Below are 26,499 nucleotides of genomic sequence, written 5' to 3' on the forward strand. Positions count from 1 at the left end.
GAAATGCAAATTATTGGCCACACCCCAGACTTAGTAATTAAGATACTCTGAGAGTGGGGCCCAGCAATCTGTCTCACAAACTTTCCAAGTGAATCTGATGCATGTTCTAGTTTGAGAACCACTGAAAATAGACTTGGGTCCAGATAAGTGGTAAAAACTGAGTAAAGAGTAGCAAGAGAAAAACAATTTTGGGAGTCACTTATTCATTCATCTATTTACTATGCACCAACAATTTGCAAAGTGATCTACTTGATTCTTTAGGGAGATGCTAAGATATACCCTGAAATAAAATGAAATGATGTCAGGATTGACCGCATTGGAACCTAGTGAAAAAAAAAGGATCATAAAAAGTTAAAATTTGAAAGAGATTTTTGCTTCTCCTCCTCCAGCTAGTGATGAAACCCTGGACATACCATCTCCAGTCTCTGGCTCACAATTTCTTCTACTGAACTGGAATCAACGAGACTCACTAGGAGTGAGATGGGTTTAACAGAACCATCCAGAAGGTTGTATTCAAGACAAGAAAGCATGTTCCACCTTGTCTTTGAGATTGTGCTGTATCCTTCAGATGAGTTGAAGCCAGGAAAACAGGAAAAGAAAACAACAGACAACTAGACTAGATGCCCTTGAAATAACCTTGACCAGGACCAGATTTGACCTCAGGAAAGCAAAGTGGGTGAGGAATTGTGGTGAGGCATTTTAAATGTTAGATGGAGTGATCTGAGGAATGAGGCCATTTTTAGACTGAGACTAAGCCTGATAGTTCTCAATGGCCAAGAAGGCCTTACTTAGGGACCAGGTACTCACGCTGGGTGATAAATATGAATGAGCTCTGAATACACCTAGTGCTTTTCTTCAAAGGATCTGATCTCCATTGTTTCTTTCACTCTCTTGGCCTCTCCGTGAGATAGGCGTGGGCTGCTGCTGTTTCCCCATCTCATGGTAAACAAGAACACCAAGAAAAGCAGTGTCTTTGATTGGCGCAAGCTCAATAAGTCAACAAATATTTATTAAGTAGCTGACATTGTTTCCTGGCATCCCTTTTTTAAAGGTATGCATTGGAAAATCTATCTACACATACCTTTAGGGAGTATCTATTGGGAGTATCTGTTGCAAACTATGATCTTCATTTGGCGCACTATGTCAAGAAACTCAATAAATTAAGGGAAAATTAGATTCTAACACTTGAGGCCAGGTGTGGTGGCTCACGCCTGTAATCCCAGCACTTTGGGAGGCTGAGGCATTGAGACAAGGAGTTCCAAGACCAGCCAGGCCAAGATGGCGAAACTCCATCTCTACTTAAAATACAAACACTAGCTGGGTGTGATGGTACATGCCTGTAATCCAAGTTATTCAGGCAGCTGAAGCAGGAGAATTTCTTGAACTGGGGAGGCAAAGGTTGCAGTGAGCAGAGATTATGCCATTGCACTCTAGCCTGGGCAACAGAGAGAGACTCTGTCTCAAAAAAAAAAAAAAGATTCTATTGCATGGCTAATATCATAGTGAAGTGATATTAATGAGGCAATAATGCTTTTTCTTACTTTTCTGCTAAGTACCATTTATGGCCCACGACTCATCCCTGCCATTCAAGGCAGCTCTTCCTGGAGCCTGCCAGTGACAGGGTGTGAGGTTGGAGTGTGGTAGGGTGAGGCCTCCATTAACCAGGAAAGTTGGTTAAATCAAATTTTCCTGTTAACCAAAGTTCAATCAGAAGGAAAAAAAAAAATTCAACAGTTTGTTTAAGGTAAAAAAAAATTCTCTAGGAACAACGAAGGAGTACCAAACAGTTTCAAAACAGGAGTGGGAGATCTTTGTCCTAGTCCTGCCATCCAGTGACTTGACGATGTTTGGCTTGTCACTTGACTCTTGGCCTCAAGTTTCTCATTTGTAAAATATTTAGAAGGCAGTTTCAAGGGATCTTTATGGCGCCTTTGAGTGCTCCTTTCTTTTTGATGGCGAGGGACAGTAGCATCACATTATTAATTCTTATGCAGGCCTGCCACAATAGCTGAAGAGAATGAAAGAGAATTGGCCTCATGTGCTTTGGCAATAAGCAAGAAATTTGGTGTTACCTTTTTGAAAAAAAATAAATCAATGTTTAATTTACTTCAGGATATTTGGCATAGCCTTATTTTGATATATTTACAAATAAATATATATTTATTTGTAAGCCCAGTTATCTCAGGGTAGTAAAACAGCAGGTGATTTTAATTTTGTTCTTTGTTGCTTATTTGTTATAACTAAATAATGAAGATATATTGCTTATGTAATAAGAAAAATAGTTAATAAAAAGAAGGCATTGTGAAAACAGAACATAGATGTTAAAAGCTGAAAAAGGGCCGGGTGCGGTGGCTCAAGCCTGTAATCCCAGCACTTTGGGAGGCCAAAGCGGGTGGATCACGAGGTCAAGAGATCGAGACGATCCTGGTCAACATGGTGAAACCCCGTCTCTACTAAAAATACAAAAAATTAGCTGGGCATGGTGGTGTGTGCCTGTAATCCCAGCTACTCAGGAGGCTGAGGCAGGAGAATTGCCTGAACCCAGGAGGCGGAGGTTGCAGTGAGCCGAGATTGCGCCATTGCACTCCAGCCTGGGTAACAAGAGAGAAACTCTATCTCAAAAAAAAAAAAAAAGCTGAAAAAATATATGGTTCTAATCAAATTAGCTTATTTTCAGATTTGAAAACTGAGGAGCCGAGAGATAAGTGATGTGCTCACACTCTCTCTGAACTTCTAGAAGCAGTCTTGAGGACTACAAACCACATTTCTAGTTTCCTAACCCAGTACTTCTTTTACTCTGGCACACTTTTATGGTAGTTTTCCATTTTCTTGCTTTAAAAAAAAGGAGGCGGTCGGGTGCGGTGGCTCATGCCTGTAATCCCAGCACTTTGGGAGGCCGAGGTGGGCAGATCACGAGGTCAAGAGATCGAGACCATTCTGGTCAACATGGTGAAACCCTGTCTCTACTAAAAATACAAAAATCAGCTGGGCATGGTGGCGCGTGCCTGTAGTCCCAGCTACTCGGGAGGCTGGGGCAGGAGAATTGCTTGAACCCGGGAGGTGGAGGTTGCAGTGAGTCGAGATCACGCCACTGCACTCCAGCCTGGCGCCTGGTGACGGAACAACACTATGTCTCAAAAAAAAAAAAAAAAAAAAATGGAGGCAAACAACAATAATTGGACATTCTTGTAATTTAGATTCTGCTTAATCGAGACCTCTGAACTCCTTGCCTTAGCCAGCAGTGATATCTTGCTCTCTGGGGTGACTGATTGGAATCCAGCCTCCACCAATAGACTGTGGCCAAAATTCCTCTGATGTACAGCATGGTAACAGTGGCTGCCATTCTGGTGTTTTTGTGTCTCTGCAGTGCACACTGTAGGAGACTTTCACATAAAATGCCCTCATGATCATAGTGGAGATCATTAGTTTTATGTACGGAAGATAAAAGAGGGCAAAAGAACAAGATGGAAAAGAGATACAAGAGCCAAGGAGGAGAAAGTAGCAACTCCCTAGGCTTGTTAATCCAATGATGTGACTAGGATGTTCATTCATCATCAGTAGGGCCTGTGTGAGAAAGCTCAGCACTCTTCATATTGACCTCATTAATTGTCCTGCCCCTGATTCTGATGATTTCGGAAAAAAAACAGAGAGCAATTTATTTTGTCAGTTTGGAGTTGGCTGATTTGCATAAACAATATAATTGCATTATTCCCAAAAATGAGAGGTTCTTTTGGAAAATGAATGACAAGCAAATGTTCTACTGAATCATAAATGTTCTTCGCAAGGGGATACAATAGGAACTGTCTTCACATGGAAACCAAGTTAGCTGAATACTTTTGGCTTACACTGTGAACACTTCCTTCAAAAACAAGCCTATTTTTCCCCTAATCTTCGTATATAATTTCTACTAATAAATATTTATTATGCGTTACATCTACATGGAAAAATTGCCTCCTACACAAGCCTCACCTTCCATCCAGGTCCAAACCTCTCCCCACCAATGTTATCATTATACTTGGGATTCCAGCTGCCTTGTGTTGTGAAGATTTCATGCAAATATGAACCAAAGGGAGAAACACATAAAATGCTGCCATTTTTTTCTTCCCATTTCCCCAAGTTAAATAACAGTTTATTCTGCAGGCTTTCAAATCACTCCCACAAAATTGGCAATCCAATACAATTGACACATTCATGCTAATCCACCGAGAAGTAAATACACTATGGTGAAACTGTGACATTTGCAAAGACCATAGCTTCCAAATTACTGAAGAATTAACTAGGGATATAATGAGGGAGGACCAAGTGGGATTCAGGGTGGAGGGAAGCCAGCTTGCCATTCTGTGTCTAATCCTTAAGCAGAAACTTTCTATACATTTGAGAACTTAAAAGAGAAGTGTAACTAACTTTGACATTTGCTGCAAATAAAAATATTGCACCACATTTTCTTGGTTTCCTAAGAACCTGACAAAATGCCCCTAAAGGGTGCTGGCTTAGTGATTTTTCTGGATTTAGCCAACACTTGGACATGCTTGAACCCTTGCAGAAATGTCTGTGTCATGAAACCACAGTCCATTGGGTCCAAGATTTGTTGGCTCTTCATGAAAAGAAAGGAGGATTAGCCTTTTAGCCCACTTGGCTTTTCTTGGATTCTGGAACCGGGGTCAGCAGACCTACAGTTGAGTCCCAGCTTTACTCTCATACCAATAATGGCATGAAGAAGAACCAATTTGTTCAGCACTCTACGAATTACTGGAGTTTTTATGTGCGTTTTAGCCTCACAGTGACCCTCTGAGGCAATGAAGACACTCGTTAAAGTCAGTCTTGTTTTATAGATGAGGAAGCCAAGGTTCAAGAAGGTTGTTAGTTACCTGCGATCTTGCAGTAACAACTTTCAGCTTGTAGCAAACAAGCCAAGGCAGAGGTCCAGAGAAGGTAGGTGCTTCACCTGGCATCACCCAGCAAGTCCAATGATGGAAAGGGCATAATTAGTCTGGAATTTCCAGCTCATTGCTTAGGTCACTGGACCATGCTGTCTCTGTGCATCCAGGCTGCCCTGGGAGGTGAGCCACGTCACATTTCATCCCTTAGGCCAGGAAATCATTACTGTGTCCTGATTGGGTCAAAGTGAGCACCACCACTGTAGATAGGTAGTCAAGAGGGGAAATCAGATGCTAATGATTTTCTCTGCTGTTACAAGAGCATCTCCCGTCCCTATAAATAGATGACTTGGATAGACTGCTCTGCAGTCGTCATAAATCGTCATGATAAATAAAGACTTGCCACCACTTTAATCTCTGATCCCAGTCCACCCACAGGCCTCAGGAAAATGCCTGACTGAACAGACAGCATCACAGATTTCAGCCTGTGTCCGATCAGGAGGGGAAGAACATTCTGGAGGTGTGGGCCCTGTGGGAGAAGCCCAGGCTGCTCTTGGGTTGCACACACGCAGCCTGGGGTCAGGACCTTGCTTTGCCAAGAGAGCTTTGGACCTCCAAACACGGTAGTGGGGACTCAGGAGGAACATTTTTCCCTCTTTCACCGAACACGCAAATGTAACAAATTTTATTGAGCAAATATTGAGCGGAGGACCAAATCCAAATACCTAACAAGTGATGCAGAACTCCATGTGCTGAACCTTCTTCTTCCAGGATATGAAATTCAGTTACAATTTTAAATTGCAGTGGGAAAAGAAATCTGTTTTTTGAAGACAGGGAGAAAAGAGAAGGAAGACATTATTAAAAATAGTTATTGATGTTATGTTTGTTAAAAGCACCATTTACACATTTGAACTCACTTGGTTTAGAAAGAAAGGATGCATTTCATTTGTTTATAAAATTGTCATGTTTTGTGTGTACCTGGATATAAAATCCCAAAGTGAAAAAACGCAGAAGGATAAGGGACAAAGGCCCCCCACCCCAGAAAAGTCTTTAGAATTAAGTGTCTTTTTCTGTTTTATTTTGCTTTTTTTATTCAACAAATTAATTTATTATTTTTTTGTAGTTTTTAATTCAGTGTAACAAAGATCATTGAAAAAAATATAATTGCTAGGAAGAAAAAAAAACCCAAAACAAAAAGATACCCAAACTAGGAAGCTTAGAATATGAAATCTGTGCAGAACTTAGACTCCTTCCCCAAATTCATCCAATTAAAACCACCTCATATTATTCTTTTACTTTCCAGCATTTTATATTTAATTTTCCTTTACTTTATTATTATTTATCTAATGACTCCATAATTTTTATGGTGTTTTCCCCTAACAAATTCACATCTATGTGGCTGGAAGAACCTATTGCCTTTAGTTGCCTTCAGGGAGATTGTGCCTTTTGTCGCGTTTAAACCTCCAGTCTCTCCATCACAGAGGAGCTCACTGGGGACACGTTATATTTAAGTTTCTTGGGCAAATTCACACCTGTGTTGCACAGGAGCTTTCTCAGATTTCCTTTTGGGGTTGTGTCAATATGTGGGAGGAGGAAAGAAGAGGAGCTGGAACTCCAGATTAGGATAAATGTCATTATTCTAACCTGGATTAGGATAACTAAACCCATTTAGTTTCTGCTGCTCATTAATGAGCAATGTCTAGTATTTGACATGCCTGCCAGGTAGATATGAGAAGTAGGGATTTTTTTTTTTTTAGAAAGGAAAGATAAAATAATTAAAAAAAAAAAGATAGCATAAGAAAACCAAAGCTTTCATTTTACTGAATTAAACTTTGAATCATGTGCATGTGTATTTTCTCTCTCTGTGTGTCTGTTTAATTTTCAATCAATTTTGAGTAAATATTTACAGAACCCCTATTATGCATTAGGCCCAACGGTTTGTGCTGGGATTTTAGAAATGAATGAAACAATATTTTCTCTCATCCAGTTCAAAGTTAGCAGAAGAAGCAAAAACATGGTCCCCAGAGTGCCTTAAAGATTGCTGTTGCACAAAGTAATAATAGTAAGAATGAGAAAAACAACAAAGCTTTCAACAAAATTTTATTTAATATTCTGTGTGTGTTCTTTCATTTAATCCCCATAACAGCTCTTCAAGGGGAATGCTATTACCCCATTTTACAGAATAGAACCAGGCACAGAGAGGATAATAACTTGTTCAAAGTCACAAGGCTAGTAAGTGGCAGAATCCAATTTCAGAGTCTATACTTTTTAACACCCTTCCCAGTGATTTTGATCTATCCTAAAGCTCAAGTGCTTTGGAACCATGCATGGGCATTGTTTTGAATTTTATACATTTCACCTGTCCAAGGTTCTTAATAAGTGAAAGAAGGAAGAGCCCCATGAAAAGACTTTATGATGAGGGAGAGGGATCATGGGAGGATACCTCAAGAAGTAAGGTCAGCATTTTGGTATTCCCATTTTTTTTGCCTTATCAGAAAGCTGTTGGTAGTCTTTAAAACAATAAAGTGTAGCAACATGGAGATGCATATGCTATTAGCCAGGAATGGTGGTGGGCACCTGTAATCCCAGCTACTTGGGAGGCTGAGGCAGGAGAATCACTTGAACCCAGGAGGCATAGGAGCCTGGGCAACAGAGTGAGATTCTGTCTAAAAGAGGAAAAAGAGAAAAGAGAAAAAAGCCAGAACGCAAAACGATATGACTGCTGTGATTCAACGATGTAATAGTACATCTGCATATGGACTGGGAACATCTAGACAAATGAAAACATAATAGGTTACAGTGATGGGATTATAGGTGGTTTAAACAAACAAGTCTTTACAGTAATTGATTTTTGCTATTAATGTCAAAATGTTTGTGCAGTGAATTTTTAAAAAACAACCAAATTGTTTACCAGTAGATGGGAGCAGTCCATCGGTCTCTTGCTTTAGGGAGCACATTATCCTGCTGTTCATTTGCATCCCTGACCTGGAAGCCAATACAATGTAAGCACACATGTCCTCTCTCTCCTCATAGGGGTGTCCAAGCTTGTAGGTGCATCACTGGTGAGGCAGCTGCAGGCACTACCGGACCATGGGAGGAGCAGCTTCTGGGCTACAGGTAACTGTCCAAAGCAGGGCCACTGGAACGTTGAAGCCCCAAAAAGAAGATGAAACTTGGGGACAGGCAGAGGTAGGGAAGGCAGCAGAAACTGGTATTCGATTTGTTTCTATAAACATTGCCCACGATATAGGACACATGGTTTTAATGATTGTACAAGAAATGCCTGTTAAAGAGAACTGGTACTTCTTGTTCCAGACCCATGCATTTGCCACTCAAAATATTCATAACCCTGACAGTGATATTAATAACAACTAATTGTACAGTATCTGGGCCAGGCATTTCTTACACATTATTTTAATTTCAATCATGCCCTAAGGTGCATATCCCCACCCCCATTCCAAAGATGTAGAAATGGTCTTTGAGAGTTTAAGCAACGTATTCAAGGTCACGTAGGAATTAAATGGAGATTTTGGGATGGTTTGATAACCCCAAAGTTCATGCCCTCTGACAATGGCTGCGGTTGGTTATAGCGTCTTCAAGTATCTGATGTAAGTTGTAAGATCTTAGAAGAAAGGGAGCCCCAAAGAAGAGTGGTGGGGTGCAAGGAGGATGAGAAAGCATAAATGAAAATGAAGAGGGAGAGCCAGCCTGTTGAAGGTGAAAGGCAGAAGGAGGGAACATGGACCGTGTGTGTTGGTGTGGGGTGGAGTTGGCTAAGCAGGCATGGCAGTATCTTGGGTAGAGGCTTGAAAACCAGGCCAGAGAATCTGAGTATGAAACTTGTTTTGAATATGAGATTAAGCTTTCTAAATTAATTGGAGGATGCTAGAAATGGAATTTTGGTTGGAAAAATCAGTTCGCAGTGTAGCCATACTGTAAGTGCTTAGAAAAGAGTTATTCATTGACTACTTCAAGATCCATTTATAATCATGGGTTCCCAGATTCCTCTACTGTTTCAATTGCTCCCTTCAGGTCTCATTGCTACTACATATGTGCAAGAACTCCCCTTGGGAAGGAGTTCAAAGATCTCAAGTATAGGACCTCATGTTGGTTAAGTCTAGAAAAACAGGAAATAAAGCAATTTATCCACCTACAATGTGTAAACATTGTTCTAGGCAAGGTTGAGAAAAAGACATAATATAGAAAAAATATACCTAATGGTATTGGGACATGTTAATATTTGATGTCATAGTCACACAATGAAGAGGGAGAGCCAGCCTGTTGAAGGGGAAACACAGAAGGAGGGAATACGGACACTGTGTGTTGGTGCAGGGTGGTGTTGGCTAGGCAGGCATGGCAGTATCTTGGGTAAAGGCTTTCTGTTGATATAAATTAACATGAAGAGTGGCTCATGTGATGAGGTGGAATGAAGAAATATCAAAAGAGTGTCTAGAGGCCAGGCGTGGTGGCTCATGCTTGTAATCCTAGCACTTTGGGAGTCCGAGGCAGGTGGATTGCTTGAACCCAGGAGTTAGACCAGTTTGAGCAACATGGCAAACACCAGTCTCTACAAAATATCCAAAAATTAGCCAGATGTGTTGGCGTGCATCTGTAGTCTCAGCTACACAGGAGGCTGAGGTGGGAGGATCATTCGAGTCCAGGAGGTTGAGGCTGCAGTGAGCCATGAGTGTGCCACTGCACTCCAGCCTGGGTGACAGAGTGAGACCCTGTCTCCAAAAAAAAAAAGTGTCTAGAGAAAGCACACTGGCCACGTGAATCTGTTTAAGTTAGGATTAATGGGAAAATATGCATGGAATTCTTTGACCTCTGTGAATTGGAAGCTCTCTTTGTTTTACAGGGGGTAAAAAATAATAAAGGTGAGGAGGTGGTGTTGAATATGATCATGGTGAAGGAGATGATGGTACTCATGATGCCTGGGAGATGATGGTTCTTATCACTAACTGCTCTTTTTGCTGGAGCATGAAGGCCTGGTAACGCATGGTATCTGAAGGGCTTTCAGTGGACTGCAAACCAGTATTTCGTTTGCCACAAAATTTGTGTGTGTGTGTTAATAAACGTTGGCTAGGAGGATTCCTTAGGGCACGGAGTATATATACTGAAAAGAAATATTGAAAAATTAGAGAAATATTCCTATTGCTAATGACTTGGTCAACTGAGAGTGGGTATTATGCCTCATTTCTGTTTGTTATTAGGCATAACATGTTTTATTCCTTAGTGTAGAAAATATGAGCTTTTGATATCACTGCTTAGTATAATTGACTCTTCTGAGCCCTGTTTGAACTTAGTGATCCATCTTTTTTTCAAATTAGTAGGGACACAGGGTAATCTGAAGCTGTAACCGGTAAAACCTTCTGAATGCCTTCTGCGATAATGGATTAGGCTGTCATTTGTAGTATCTCTTATTTCTGTGATCATCTCAGTTTAGGATGCAAATTTAAACTCATTATTTAACTTTTAAGACATTTCTCCTTGCTTCTGACAGCCATAGGAAGCATGCCCATTTGATGCGTGCTGCCTTATTTGTTGAATTTAGCAAAAGTGCCCCCCCCACCCCCACTTATAAAAGACAAGATACTCAAGTGTCCGGCACTTACAGGGCCATCCATCTTCTTTGGCCCTTCCACCCACTGGGGCTGGGCCACAGGCACCCACGGTTCAGGCCTCTTCTCTGCTTTCTCTTTGTCATTATGCTGTTGTCAATTCTGCCGTTTATTCAGTGATTAATCATCATTTGGAAGGTTCTGCTGGGAGCCCACAGAAAGGAGCGTATTCCTGCAGGTGGTTTCCCTCTGATTAGTCAAAAGTGATAATGACTTGCTGCTGGGGCTTTGTCATAAGGAAGGGAAGATGGTAAATTCTTTTTCTTTTGTGGGAAGGCAATTGCATTTTATAAACCTGGAAAACAAACGTAATTGGACGAAGAACCTTAGAACGGGTCTTTTAAAAGTATTCCCTAGAGATACTGTTTTCAGTTAAAGCATGCTTGGAGTCACAACTTGCTTACACTATTACCTCAATTTCTTTTTTAAAATTTAGGGAAATAAGATGCACATTCATGCCAACTTAATGCCTAAAAATAACTCCGTGGAAGATGAGATATCTGATGGTTTATCAGTGCTTGCTGCTCACCGAAGTAATATATTCAATATTTTTACCTTTGACAGCTAAAAAGATGGATAATGTTGATATTTAACTTGGTGCAGTATTACTCTTTTATATTATTTACTTAGAAAAAATATCCTCTGACAACAAAGGTTTCAGTTATATGGTTTAAAGATGACTGCTTCTGTGGGAAAAAAAAGCATGTGGAAGGATGGGCAGCCTAGCAGATTTCCAAGGGAGTGTAGAAGGAGGGGGTGCCTTGTTTGTGGTGATGAAATGGTACCGGAGAAGGACATAAGTGGGTCTTTGGGTGACAGAGGAAAGGAAGAGCACTGGGGAGGATGGGAGGAGCAAAGTATGCTCGACAGCTGACTTCCAGCCCAACCAGTCTCACCACTGATTAGCATGTACAAGATTCCAAAGAAAGCAGGCAGGATTTCCAGAGCAAGGCAAGTAAGTCCTTCTGTGGAAAGAGAAAAAAATAATCTGACTATGAAAGTACGTGAATCTTCCTTTTTTTCTTTTTCTTTTTTCTTCTTTTTTTTTTTTGTTTGTTGGTTTGTTTGTTTTTTTCTTCTCAGTTGATCAGTGTGCAAAGGATAAAGGGACTCAGAGATAATTACTCATTTCAGTCTTTTCCTATGGGCAAAATTAGAGATCCTCAGTACCCCAAACCTGCTCTGTGGATATATTCATTATTTTCATTTTATCCTAATCAGCAGTTTCTCTCAACTGATAAGTGGACTAATCTCACTCTTGGGTTTAAGAGGTTGATGCCAGTTTGAGTGTCATCTATTCCACGTAGAGGCTTTTTGAATGGGCATCTAGGCCTAGAGCAATGGTTCTCACAGTGTGGTCTCTGGACCAATAGTGTTAGCATCACCTGGAAACTTGTGAGAAATGCACATTCCTCGGCCCTCCCACAAACCAACAGAAACTCTGGAGGGTGAGACCCATCAATCTAGTTTAACAAGCCCTCTAGGCAATTCTGGTGTACACTAAAGTTTGAAAATCACTGACCTAAATTTACCAAGCTATGACTTGGTAAGTAGTATTGGGGCATTTATCAGTCAATTGAGGTAGAAAGGCAATATGGAGAACAGGGCTTTTTGAGCCTCTCTTATCTTTCTTCCCAGGAGACCACCCACTCCACTTGTAACTAAAGCCATTCTACCCATGGAACCCAAGAGCAAATGCAAGAGCAAAAATAGCCTTAAGAATTTAATTAATCTAAGAATTTCAACTCAGGACAACTTGAAAACTGGAGCAGATGTGGGTTACCCTTCGTTTTCTAGAGTATAGGTTAGGCTTTCGGTTATCCTTCTGGAGTTGAACCACTGCCCTTTGGTAGTTGATTCTCCAAGGTCTGGGTGAGGGAGAAATGACTCTTTATCATTTTAAGATCTAGTCAGTAATTCATGCTTATAAAGAGCAAAAGAATATAGGAAAATTCTCAGTGGTTAGCAAACTCTCTCTCGAACCCAGCTTGTTTCAGGAGTAGAACCAAAGAACACATGATGGAAGAAAACAAGATCTTCAGAAAGTTAGGAACACGTTCAAAGCCTAATGTAGTACTAGGATCCTTGGTAGATTCCTACTGAATTGAAGGCCTTCTTTCTCTTATCTCAAGAGCCTGTTCGTAACATTTTATTCATACATTTGTCTCAACCTCTGTGAACCTAATTTTATTTTTGGTTGATATAGGGTCTTGCAGTAACAAGTTCTAGATGAGGTAATGAATTAACTACCCACAGTGTAAAAGAATGTTTGCCTTCATTTGTCCTAAAACGACCTCTTCTAAGTTTCAAGCATGCTTATCTGAAATCTTAACTCTTGGGTTTGGGTGTTGATGCTTCCGACCTTGTAGTCTCTTGGTGATTGTGCAAAGATGAGTCAGTAGCATTGATCAGTACTGCCACACCACAATAGGGAGGAAGCTCTCCAGGAGAGGAATTCAGCTGACTCGATGCCAGGGCTGGGCTAACCTCTGCTGGAATTGGTGGTCCTCTCTTTAGTTTGGTTTGAGGAACTCATGAAGACCTCACCACATTCCTCCTAAAACTCAATTACTTTGAGTAACGTATTTCCTTTACCAGTATTTTCTCCCACTGGATGTAACCTTCATGAAGGCGTGGAACATGTGTCGATCACTTGTTAGCACTTACCGCCTGTCTTAGAGCCTGAAATAATAGGCTTGCTGTAACTCTCTGTATATGCCTGTATATATAATCTCAGAGAGGGATAACAAGTTATTCACTTACACCTTAGTATGAATAGGATGTGAGAGTGAATTTGTCTCTACATTTGGGAACAAATGATTGAGGCATGCTCCTTGCCTTCATGAAAGTTGAATCTAGCAGGAGAAAACGCTTGTAAAGACATTGCTTTACTTTCAAAAATGAGTTTCCTGTGACAGAGGGTTAGGCATTTGTTGATCTGACGAATAGGTCTGGTCAGATAGGGGTCACCTTCCTCATTCCTCTGTGTGGTATGTAGGAGGGACCCTGTCTTAGAGAAATAGTTATTTTCCACTCACTGAACCAAGAAGAACAGGGTAGCATGAATGTTTTAGTGACTGGGAATATAAGAATAGGATATGTTGAAATAATAGCTAACATTTATTGAGCATTTACTATGGATCAGGAACTCTTTAATACACTTAATATTCATCAGCTCAGCTCATTTGATTCTTTTTCTTTTCTTTTTCTTTTTTTTTTTTGAGACAGTATCTTGCTCTGTTGCCCAGACTGCAGTGCAGTGGCACAATCATGGCTCACTGCATCTTTCACCTCCTGCGCCTGGTCGATCTCACTTTAGCCTCTTGAGTAGCTGGGACTACAGGTACATGCCATTCCACCTAGCTATTTAAAAATATTTTTTTGTAGAGATGGGGTTTTGCTATGTTGCCCAGGCTGGTCTTGAACTCCTGGGCTCAAGTGATTCTCCTGCCTTAGCCTCCCAATGTGCTGGGATTACAGGCATGAGCCACCATGCAAGGCCTGATTTTTATATAATAATTCTATAAGGTAGGCAGTCTTAGTATCTCCATTTCACAAAAGGGAAAGCCAAGACACAGTAGGATTAAGTAATCTGCCAAAGAAGACCTCGCTAATAAGTAGAAGCGCTCAAATTCAAACCCAGGCAAATCTGATTTGTAAGTGAAAAAGAGGACACAAAAAGGCAAAATCAGGATTGAAGACAAACTTCTTCTGTTTTACCGTTTTTTGGTCAAGGATGAACCCAATAGGACATGTAGCAGTGCTCTAAAGAAGCAAGATGGGGTATTGGTAGGATTATGGGAGGGGAAGCATGAAATAAATGTTCTATGAGATCCCCATTTTGTCAGGTAAAGGGAGGAAAGGGTTATTCAGAGGGAAATCAGGGTTCCTTTCAATCTCTGCAGTGTCCTCTCCTCTCCCGTTCACCTCTCCCTAATAATTTGATCAGTTCTTTGTGGAAAGCACTTAGTTGCTATGGTAATGAGTACTCTATAAATATAAAGAGAATAAAGCCAAACAGAATATTGCCCCGTTAATGCAGAGGCTCAGGGAATTAGCCTTGAACATCATGGTTTAATGATGTGCCACTCAGTCATTTTGCTTTAAATCCTATTGAACACATGTGCTAGTTCTGGACCTCATAGTGATGCATTACAAAGATCCAGAGTCAATGCCGTCATGTTGCTTTTTAAGCCCAGCCTACTTCTTCTCAAGTGCTGTGCACACCATAGATGTTCACTGTTACCACTTTTTTTTGGTTGGACTTAATAGAAACAACTGCTATTCTAAATACTTGATATATATTTGGTAGTTTAACTCATGAGATTTTAGCATTGAAGGAATATAGATTCATCAAATTTAGAGCATAAAAGGATCCTAGTGATTTCTTGGACTAGGAGTCTCAGACTCAGGTGACTACAAAGTTGAGGCAAGTAAGATAAATGAGAGAGGCAGACTGTGCACAAGTCAACTGGGAATAATAGACACTGCTGCATATCTGGAGTTTGGAATCTTACACTAACTGCAATGTGTTTGTTTGTTTACTTATTTTCCTTCCACCTCAGGATTTAAGGTAACACAAAGAAATGCAATGAAAAATAAATAAATAGGTAATAGAGTTGGGGAATAAAGACAGGAAAAATAAACTAAGGATAAGGTTGTTGAACATAATGGTTATAAAGTTCTGTGCAGTTGCTAGATGCATGTCAAGTCTCTGAGCTTTCTAGCTACCAATGTAAAGAAAGGAACACAAACCAAATATTCAGGAGAGGCAGACTACTTCTGAAGCTTGTGGACTCTTTTCTTTAAATGCTGTCCTCTTTCCTTTCTCTTTTGGTTCTTCTTCCGTTTCTCTAATAATTCATCCTGAATTGCTTTTGCGGGCACCTTTCCTTCATGACCTCTTTGGCCCTCTGAACAAACTTCATTCTGGTTTGTTCATCTGCTGTGGAGATTCTGACCACAGCAAGCAAATGTTGAACACACATTTTCATCTTCCAGTTCAAATCCCTCACCTAACTTCCAGATTTATATATCCAATTCTAATGGCCTAGCACTGATCTTGTCATATATGTCCTTCCTGTCATCATTTCCCCAAATTAAGTTTATCTTCTTTTCCTATCCTACTCCTAACTCCTTTTACTCTAGGACTGGCTCCTCCTCCTGTTTTCCTTAAATAAGTATTCAGAAGTTGGTTTCACCTCCATCTTTCAGCTTTGATTTTCTATTTGCTGAGTTCCATTCCACGGAGATTTGTGTGATGGCACTTAACAGCTTCATACTTACCTTAAAAAGCAAGCAAACAAGCAAACAGAAAAACAAGAATTCCACAAATCTACTCCACATCCTCTAGTATCTTTCCATTTTTCTCCCAATAATGATAACATCCTTCACATGGTGATATGGTTTGGCTGTGTCCCCACCCAAATCTCATCTTGAATTGTAGCTCCCACAATTCCCACATGTTGTGGGAGGGACCCTGTGGGAAGTAATTGAATCATAGGGATGGGTCTTTCCCATGCTGTTCTTTTAATAGTGAAAAAGCCTCATGATATCTGATGGTTTTATAAAGGGAAGTTCCCCTACACAAGCTCTCCTGCCTGCCGCCATTTAAGGCATGACTTTGTTTCTCCTTTACTTTTGCCATAATTGTGAGGCCTCCCCAGCTATGCGGAACTGTGAGTCCATTAAACCTGTTTCTTTTATAAATTACCTAGTCTTGAGTATGTCTTTATTAGCAGCATGAGAACAGACTAATAAAGAAAATTGGTACTGATAGAGTGAGGTGCTGCTGTAAAGATACCGCAAAATGTGGAAGTGACTTTGGATCTGGGTAACAGGCAGAGGTTGAAACAGTTTGGAGGGCTCAGGAGAAGACAGGAAGTTGTGGGAACATTTGGAACTTCCTAGAGACTTGTTGAATGGCTTTGACCAAAATACTGATAGTGTTATAGATAATAAAATCCAGGCTGAGGTGGTTTCTGATGGAGATGAGGAACTTGTTGAGAACTGGAGCAAAGGTGAATCTTGCTGTGTTTTAGCAGTTAGACTGGTGGCATTTTGCCCCTGCCCTAGAGATCTGTGGAACTTTGAATTTGAGAGAGATGGTTTGGAGCATTTGGTGGAAGAAATTTCTAAGCAGCAAAGTGTTCAAGAGGTGACTTGGGTACTGTTAAAAGCATTCAGTTTTATGTATTCACAAAGATATAGTTTGGAATGGAAAGTTATATTTAAAAGGGAAGCAGAGCATAAAAGTTTGGAAAATTTGCTGCTTGAAGATGCAATAGAAAAGGAAAACTCATCTTCTGAGGAGAAATTCAAGCCTGCTGCAGAAATTTGCATAAGTAATGAGGAGCAAAATAGTATTTGCCAAGACATCAGGGAAAATGTCTCCCGGGCATGTCATAGATCTTCATGGCAGCCCCTCCCATCACAAGCTGGGAGGCCTAGGAGGCAAAAATGGTTTTGTGGGCTGGGCCCAGGGCCTTGCTGTTTTGTGCAGTCTTGGGACTTGCTGTCCTGCATCCCAGCTGTGGCTAAAAGGGGCCAACATAGAACTCAGCTGGTTGCTTCAGAGGGTGCAAGCCTCAAGCCTTGATGGCTTCCATGTGGTGTTGGGCCTGCAGGTGCACAGAAATCAAGAATTGAGATTTTGGAACCTCTATCTAGATATCAGAGGATATATGGAAATGTCTGGATGTCCAGGCAGAGGTGTGCTGCAGGGGCAGAGCTCTCATGGAGAACCTCTGCTAGGGCAGTGCAGAAGGGAAATGTGAGGTTGGAGCCACCACTGGGGCACTGCCTAGTGGAGCTGTCAGAATACGGCCATTGTCTTTCAGACCTCAGGATGATAGATTCACCTAGAAAAGCTGCAGACACTCAATAGCAGCCTGTAAAAGCAACCAGGAGGGGTGCTGTACCCTGCAAAGCCACATGGGTGTAGGTGCCCAAGACCATGGGAACCCACTTCTTGCATCAGTGTTACCTGGATGTGAGACATGGAGTCAAAAAAGATCATTTTGGAGCTTTAAAATTTGAATGCCTCACTGGACTTCAGACTTGCATGGAACCTGTATCCCCTTCGTTTTGGCCAGTTTCTCCCATTTGGAATGGGTGTATTTACCCAATGCCTATGCCCCCATGGTATCTAGGAAGTAACTAACTTGTTTTTTTACTTTATAGGCTCATAGATGGAAGGGACTTGCTTTGTCTCAGATGAGATTTTGAACTGTCAACTTTTGAGTTAATACTGAAATGAATGAAGACTTTGGGAGACTGTTGGGAAGGCATGATTAGTTTTGAAATGCGAGGACATGAGATTTAGGAGGGCCAAGTGTGGAATGATAGCGTTTGACTGTGTCCCCATCCAAATCCCATCCTGAATCGTAGCTCCCATAATTCCCATGTGTTGTGAGAAGTACCCGGTGAATCATGGGGGTGGGTCTTTCCCATGCTGTTCTTGTGTTAGTGAATAAGTCTCATAAGATCTGATGGTTTTATAAAGTGGAGTTCCCCTACATAAGCTCTCTTGCCTGCCACCATGTAAGATGTGTCTTTGCTTTTCCTTTGCCTTCCACCATGATTGTGAGGCCTCCCCAGCCATGCTGAACTGTGAGTCCATTAAACCTTTTTCTTTTATAAATTACCCAGTCTCAGGTATGTCTTAATTAGCAGTGTGAGAACAGACTAATACACATGGTATACAAGGCCCTACATAATAGCCTCTTCCTACTTCACTAACCTCAACCTCATTTTGTTTCCATTGAGAAGTCAGTTGCTAATGTTTTGTTGCTCCTTTGAAATAATGTGTGTGTATGCGTGTATGTTTTCCTGACTGCTTTTAAGATTTTGTTTTAGGTTTTTAGCAGTTTTAATAGAATATGCTTCAGGTTTTATTTGTTTGCTTTGTTTGTGTTTAACCTGCCTGGGCTTCATGGTGTTTCCTGAATCTGTGGTTTTATGTCGTATAAATTCTGAAAACTCCTTAGCTTGTTTCTTATGTTTTTCTTCTACTTCATTCTCATTCTCTTCTACTTCATTCTCTTTCTCCTCATCTTCTAGGATTCAATTACACATATGTTAGAACTTTCACTCTATTTCATGTGTCTTATAAACTTTTCTATATATTCTATTCTTTTTCCTTTCTTTTATTCATTCCAGATATTTTCTGCTAACCTATCTTCTCATTTATTTCTTCTTCATCTTTGTCCAATTTTCTATTAAAGGCATCTGATGAAATTTACATTTCAGTTACTGTATTTTCAGTTCTAGAATTTCCATTTTGTCTTTTTTTTGTAGATTCCAGTTATCTGCTAAAATTCTCCATCTTGACCTCTCCTTCAGTAAATACACTAATCCCGGTCATTTTAAAGTCCAAATCCAATAGTACTGATTCTATATCACTTGTAGGTCTATTTTATTGTTTATGTTTTTTTTCTCCCTTGATCCTGTTTCTTGATCCACCTGATAACTTTTGATCAAATACTGAATAACTTTTTTTTTTTCGAGACGGAGTTTCGCTGTTGTTAACTTTAATGAAAAATTCCTCCAAGGAAGATTCTGTTTCTGGCAGGCATTAAGAGTAGGAGTAACTTACGTTAATCCACTGAGGGATTAAGCTGGTTCTAGGCTTGGTTTCAATTGTCATGAAACCTTTATTAGCAGCGTGAGAACAGACCATACACATGGTATACAAGGCCCTACATAATAGCCTCTTCCTACTTCAGTAACCTCAACCTCATTTTGTTTCCATTGAGAAGTCAGTTGTCAATGTCACTCAACCTTATTCCTAGAAAATAGTCCCTGAGGAGTTCAATCTGAAAATCTGAGGAATTTATTAAATGCCCTGCCCCTCAGTGTACTTGAACTCCTTTTTATCTCCCCAGCATCTTGAAACTATTTAATTGCTTTATTTAGCTCCTCAGGCTCTTCTGTGCTGTTTTCTGCTCAGTCCTTCTGCCTCAAAGTCATCAGCTTATGAGTCAGTAAATGCCTTAAGGCAAAAAGTGGATCAAACTATCAGTCTCAGCCTGTATTTTTTTTTTGTTTCTTTTAAATTTATGTTCTTAGTCCCTTACATCCTGGATGACTTGGTGGCTAGAAACCCAATTTCTGTTTTCCAGTCCTAGCAGACTGTCAGAATCTCCACTCAGTTTCTCTGCCTCTTTCCTCCTGCTTTTCGCAGTTTATCTGAGCAAGATGTTTATCAATCAGCAGATGTCTTGATGGAAAAAGAAAGGTAGAAGGTAGGTTTAGCTCAATGAATGTCTCTTGTCTTGGGGATATGGGACCCTCAAGTCCTAGCTTATCTTCATAGCTATCCAATGCCTTCAAACATTGTGTGTGTGTGTGTGTGTGTGTGTGTGCGTGAGTGTGCACATGCCCGAGCACATTATCCAGCTTTTCTAGTTGTTCTTACCAAAAGGGTTTGTCTGCTTAGTTGATCTTGGTTTATGAAGAAGCACCCTAGAAGTCAAGGAATGCAAATAGATTCATCCAACAACAGCATTAACAATGTAACAAGCACTTACTATCACCCTGCAAAAGTATTATTTTCTTGGGGTCCTTGTGAGAATAAATATATTTTATAATTATGACACTGCTGCACACACTTTTAGGAGGACTTTTTTGGGGGTGAAATTCTCATCACTAATTAATTAACTTCACCAACTAACATTTATTGAGCACTTGCTGTGCTGGAGAATCTGAGAAATTAACATGTACTATTTCATTTATACCTTACAACAACTTTGAGAGATGAATTCTTTTTATTTCTGTTTTTTTTAGATGAGAAAATTAAGGCAGAGACATTAAGTGATTTGCCTATGATTACTCACTGTATCACTTATGTGTCTATTTTATTGTTTAGATATTTTTCTCTCTGGATCCTGCCTCTGTATTCACCTAATAACTTTTGTAAGTAAATGGTGAAGCCAGAATTTTACTCAGAAAATCTGAATCTAGAATTGAGTCACTGTTTCTAATCAGTAAATTACTTGCCTTTTCCTAATTGTGAAATTATCATCTCTTCGGTGGTGGCAAAAGCATATGAGGAGTTCTAATAGTATTTTGTGTAATGACGATGCCTTAGGAATGAGTTGATAACCTCAGCAGAGGAGTCATCTTGTTTAGACACATCAACTCATTTATGTTGTTAGAAGGCAGCCAAGGTCTCTTCATAAGGTAAATCTTTTACGGTAACAGATATATATGGCTAAAAACCTATAATAGCTCTACTTATGGATTAATATGTGGTGAATATGCTAGATAGAATTAAATTTATACTTCTATTATCTGTCAAAAAATAAAGTCATTTAGACTTAACATCTAAGTCTTCTTGGCTTATTAAGATCATGACTGTGAGAAGAGATACTTACTTTGATTTTTCAAGTACATATGAGTCACACATCTTTTTCATTTCTTAATAAGGCTCCTAGTTAGAATTATTTTTAAATTACAGTTACCTCCTCAAGATGGTACAGAGTCTTTTAAAAGTTGTTTTCCTTCTCCTAAACAAATCAAAACATTGTGACTATATCTTCTAATAGTAATTGTCAATAAGTTTAGTCTTTAGCATGATTTAAGTACCCAGTTCAGTGTTAGGTACTGAGACCATATACCTTGGATTTTTTAGAACTATTTTGGTTTTAAAGATTGTAGTCCATTGTCTCCATAAACATCAATCATATTTTCTAATTTGGGATTCAGAAGATCTGGTGATCATACTCAAGCTTTTTTTTCCATCTTCTTTCAGTAGAAGACTTTTCTCTACAAGAAATGTATCTGGTTCTCTTTTGGCTAAGTACCTAAGAAGGCACTATATTTTTTGTTAAGTATTGACATATTAAAGTTTATAATTGGTGGAATATTATTTAGCCTTAAAAAAAGAAGGAAATCCTGCCATTTGCAACATCGATGAACATGGAGGACAGTATGCTGAGTAATTGCCAGAGGCGGGAGAAGGGGAAAATGAAGAGATGCCTGGCCAAAGGGTGCAAAGTTTAAGTTTTGTAAAATAAATAAGTTCTGGAAATCTAAAGGACAGCACTGTTACTATGGTAAACAATACTGTATTGTGTACTTGAAATTTGCTGAGAGGGTAGATCTCTAGTATTCTCACCACACACACACACACACACACACACACACACACACAAAAGACAATGGAAACTATGTGAGGTGAGGGATATGTTGTTTAGCTTGATTGTGGTGATTATTTCACAATGTATATATATATTAAATTATCAAGTTGTACGTTATATATATACAATTTTAATTATCAATTATCCTTTAATAAAGTTGAAAAAAGTTATAACTGGCACAATATTGGAGTTGTTTTTGTTTTTGCCTGCCTTTAGCTGCTAAATGGAATTGAGTCTTTATATATTAGAGTAGCTTTTTTTTTTTTTTTAAGAGATGGGGTTTCACCATATTGGTCAGGCTGGTCTGGGACTCCCAACCTCAGGTGATCTGCCTGCCTCAGCCTCCCAAAGTGCTGGGATTACAGGTGTAAGCCACCGTGCCTGGCTGAGTATCTTTGTTTATAGAAATTGTTTCTTCAAGAAATAAAAATAAATTGGTCCCTCTTTCTTTCATTCTTTTTCTTTGAGATGGAGTTTTGCTCTATCATCCAGGCTGGAGTATAGTGGCGCAATCTCAGCTCATTGCAACTTCCACCTCCTGGGCTCAAGTCATTCTCCTACCTCAGCCTCCCAAGTAGCTGAGATTACAGGCACGCACAACCATTCCTAGTTAATTTTTGTATTTTAGTGGAAACGGGTTTCACCATGTTGGTTATGCTGGTCTCAAACTCCTGACCTCAAGTGATCTACCCAGCTCAGCCTCCCAAAGTGCTGGGATTATAGGCAAGGGCTACCACAATCAGCCCCTCTTTCTTTGATTCTTACAGTTCAAGTAAACATGAGGTTTTGTTTCTCCCAGGGTAGAATTAATTATTGTAGTAGTTATCTATTGTTGTATAATAAATTATCCAAGATCTTCGTGTCTTAAAACAATGACATATATTTATTATTGCACAGTTTCTGTTGGTCAGTAATTTGGAAGTGGCTCAACTAGATGGTTCTGATGCAGAGTTTCTTACTCATGTAGTTAGAATTGAGGTTTTGGCCAGATTACCAGTTATCCAAAGGCTTGACTAGGGTTGGAGGATTCAATTCTAAGATGGCAAACATGGCAAGTTAGTACTGTCTGCCTGCTGGCAAGAGATTTAATTTCTCACCAAGTGGACCTCTTCATAAGGCTACCAGAGTATCCTCATGATGTGGTGACTGGCTTCTCCCAATCAAGTGATCCAAAAGAGATGAAGGCAGGAGCTGAAATGTCTCTTATGGATATAGCCTTAGAAGTTACAAACATCCATTTCTAATTAGTTTTACAGGTCAGGGTTATTCACTGTGGGAGAGAACTATAAGGGCATGAACCCCAAAGGGTGACAATCACTGGGAGCATTGTGGAGGCTGGCTTCTACAGTTATTCACTCAACAGTTGTTAATGGAGTATTTACTTGTCAGTATGAAAGATAAGAAAAAAATACCACATGTGGTCCTGTCTTCATGGTCCTTACAGTCTAGGAAAAGACATTAACAGTAAAAGACAATGTGTGTTAGATAAATAATGGTTATCTCAGGTGACAATATTTGCCAAGAGGTGACTCTACATTGAAATGGCCAGTGAAGACTTTTAGGGAAGGTGTGATGGGTGCTGGGTTGGAAGGATGTGTAAGGAATTGGAAAAAAGAAAGTTCTGGTTCTTTCTACTTCCCTTACTGAGCCACTGTCCATTCCTAAAACAAAGTACCAAACTATCAGGTGACGTTCTTTGGTTGCAAGCAAAGGTGATTTCTTGGGCCAACTCATGAAAGAGAACATGTGTTCTCAGGAAAATGCTAGGGTTCCTTACAGAAGCCAAAGACAGATAAATAACAAGGTCTATAGAAAGCAAGTGTCACAGCAGCCCTGGAGATGATGGCAGCAGGAATACATAGCCAAGTTCTCTAGGATGCGACATCCAGTGAATCTGCTTCATTGGCCTTCCTTCTGAGTGCCCAGAGAAAGAGATTGATTGGTCCAGCTTGTGCCATTTGGCTGCTCCAGTAGAGATGTGAGGTCCCATGATTAGCACCCTCTTGAAATCACAAGAAGTGGAAAAGGGCTGATTCTCCCAAGAGAGGAAGACTAGACAGATACAAGACCTTGTTTTAAACTCTAATATTGCCGGGGGCGGTGGCTCATGCCTGTAATCCCAGCACTTTGGGAGGCTGAGGCGGGTGGATCACGAGGTCAAGAGATCGAGACCATCCTGGTCAACATGGTAAAACCCCGTCTCTACTAAAAAATACAAAAAACTAGCTGGGCATGGTGGTGCGTGCCTGTAATCCCAGCTACTCAGGAGGCTAAGGCAGGAGAATTGCCTGAACCCAGAAGGCGGAGGTTGCGGTGAGCCGAGATCGTGCATTGCACTCACTCCAGCCTGGGTAACAAGAGCAAAGCTCTGTCTAAAAAAAAAAAAAAAAAAACACCTCTAATAGCTCTCTATTTTAAAAAAATTGGCTTTGCATTTTTATGAAAATGGGAGTCCATTGAGTCTTAAACACTATTTTAAACACTAATAACACTATCTTAAACACTAATATAAACATGTTTATTGTGTTGTTGGGAGTGATGCCACATTTCAGGGGAAACATGGCAAAGCAATTGCCTTAGGCATTGTATTTTTTTCCCCCCAGAAAGACAACCATTCATTTTGGATATTTGGTGTGTTGGGATTTTATGATAGTTTGGCTGAGATTTTCCAAAATGCTGTCCTCTGGACACGACCAGTTATCCTTTCCTGCTGAGAAGCAAAAACCATCTGAAGTCTCCCATCAGCACTCTGTTTGTCCTTCATGGTACTTGTCATGATTTATAATTATTATTAATTATTATTTATAATAAATAATCTAGTCATTTGAAGCATCTGTTCCCATCACTAAACCAAAATATTTATGAGAACTTGACTGTACAGTGGTACTGTGGGTACAGTGGCTCATTCTTGTAATCCTAGTACTTTGAGAGGCTGAGGTTGGAAGATCATTTGAGCCCAGGAGTTCGAGACTAGCCAACATAGCGAGACCTCATTGCTACAAAAAGTTAAAATGTTAGCTTGTCAGGGCAGTAAATGCTTGTAGTCCTAGTAACTCGGGAGGCTGAAGCAGGAGAATTGCGTAAGCCTAGGAGTTTGAAGTTACAGTGAGCTATGACTGCATTGTTGTACAACAGCCTGGATGACAGAGTAGGACCTTGCCTCTAAAAAAAAAAAAGAAAGTAAAGAAAAAAAAACTAAAATAAAATAAAAAGTAAAAAGGAACAATAAAAACATTTACTAGAACTTATTGTAAAGCAAAGTTTCTCAGCCTCATCACTGCTGAAATTTTGGACTGGATAATAGGAGGTTATAGGGGGTTATCCTGTGCATTCATCAGCACTGCAGAATGTTTAGCAGCATCCTTGGCCTCTTCTCACTAGAGGCCAGTAGTACTCTTCAGCTGTGACCACTGAAAAAGGTGTCCAGATATTCCCTTGGGGGAAAATCATCCATAGTTGAGAACCACTGTTATAACAGAATGCATGAATGAATGAATAAATGAATGAGTAAATGAATGAACAGATTCATTCAGAAATACAACAGATTTCCAAATCCTTGAATGATATGAAGTGTTTTTCTTTTTTTGGTTCATTTGTTTATTCTCTGTTCACCAGACATTGAGGGCCTGCTATGGGAAGAGGTCGGAGTGCTGCTTAATAGCCTGCAATGCTCAGGGGTCCTGTGCTAGGCATTATGGGTTAAGGCTGAAGAAAATAGAAATTATTCTCAGCTTATTGTGCTCTGGAAAGGAGGGCAGTTTGAGCAGCAGATTTTAGATCAAGCTTACCCTGCCTGCAATACATCCCTGGTTCTTCCCTCCTTTGCTGCCTCTTAATTATCCTTTACAACTGTTTCAGCAGAGAGGGTCCAGAACTAGGGTCCTCTCCCCACACAGCTCTCTTAAAGCATCTTACATCGGTCATTTGGCTTTTACATCTAGCATGTTATTGATGTTTTATAAATCCTTTCAATATGTCTGGATTTCCTAAATAAATGTCTCAAAGAAGTTTATTGGAAGGAAAAAAAGTCCTTAGACAAGACTATAGTTCCAATCCTACTTCTGCCGTCAGTTTAGCTTTCTGACCTGGGCGGGATGCCTAATTGTTGAGGCTTCATCTATAACATGGAAATGGTTTTGCCTGTTGTACAGCTACTTTCCAAAGATATTGAGAGTGTTAAATAAAACAATGGATATAAGTGTATTTTCTACATTCAAAAGCACTATGCAAGTGTAATATGTGGGCACTATCACATTGAGAATAATAATAACAAACTTCTTGAGGCAGAGACTGTATTTTCTACGTCTTTGTATCTCTAGAACCTGCCATATGGCTCCATATCCGTAGTAAGCTCCACAAATGATAGTTGGTGATGCTGATGGTGTCTTGTGAAGTGTGGATTTCATTCATTATATAAACTTCTTATCTCTGATTATACACTAGTCAGTCAATAAGTAGTTGTAGAGTCAAATTGAATTTCAGATAATCATCCAAGAAATCTGTATTATTGCTCATGCATATGTATGCTGGCACCTTCCAAAGCTATGAGTTGTAAATATTCTATATGAAACATATTTTAAGGATCTAATGGTATCTTATGAATTTTTATTGAGAACTTTAAAGAATATTTTATTTCATACAGGAACACATTAAATAAGGAAGAAATTCTGGTAAGATTTCACTACGAAGTATATTAAGATTAAAAGTAATGTATTTTCAGCACTTGGATAGATTCTTTTCTTTTTTGGTTTTATTCTGAAAGAAACTGACACATCGTCTAGAATATAGTAAGAAATTCATCTATCTAAAATACTCATTTTTCCCAGCTATTGCCTGAGTGTAAAAATTATTTTAACTAAT

The 26,499-nt window shown here is 39.8% G+C and overlaps 1 long non-coding RNA gene across 3 annotated transcripts in view; it reads left to right on the forward strand.

Annotated features, from left to right (window-relative positions):
- The window catches only part of LOC118146327 (uncharacterized), a 78,945-nt gene that overhangs the window by 29,831 nt on the left and 22,615 nt on the right, over positions 1-26,499 (forward strand). For all 3 annotated transcript variants that reach the window (XR_008475527.2, XR_013524959.1, XR_008475528.2), the window contains one exon: positions 7,911-7,994. This is a non-coding gene — a long non-coding RNA (uncharacterized LOC118146327). The remainder of the gene's footprint in view (positions 1-7,910; positions 7,995-26,499) is intronic.

Source organism: Callithrix jacchus, chromosome 12, assembly GCF_049354715.1.
Source record: "Callithrix jacchus isolate 240 chromosome 12, calJac240_pri, whole genome shotgun sequence".
NCBI classification, from domain to species: domain Eukaryota; kingdom Metazoa; phylum Chordata; class Mammalia; order Primates; family Cebidae; genus Callithrix; species Callithrix jacchus.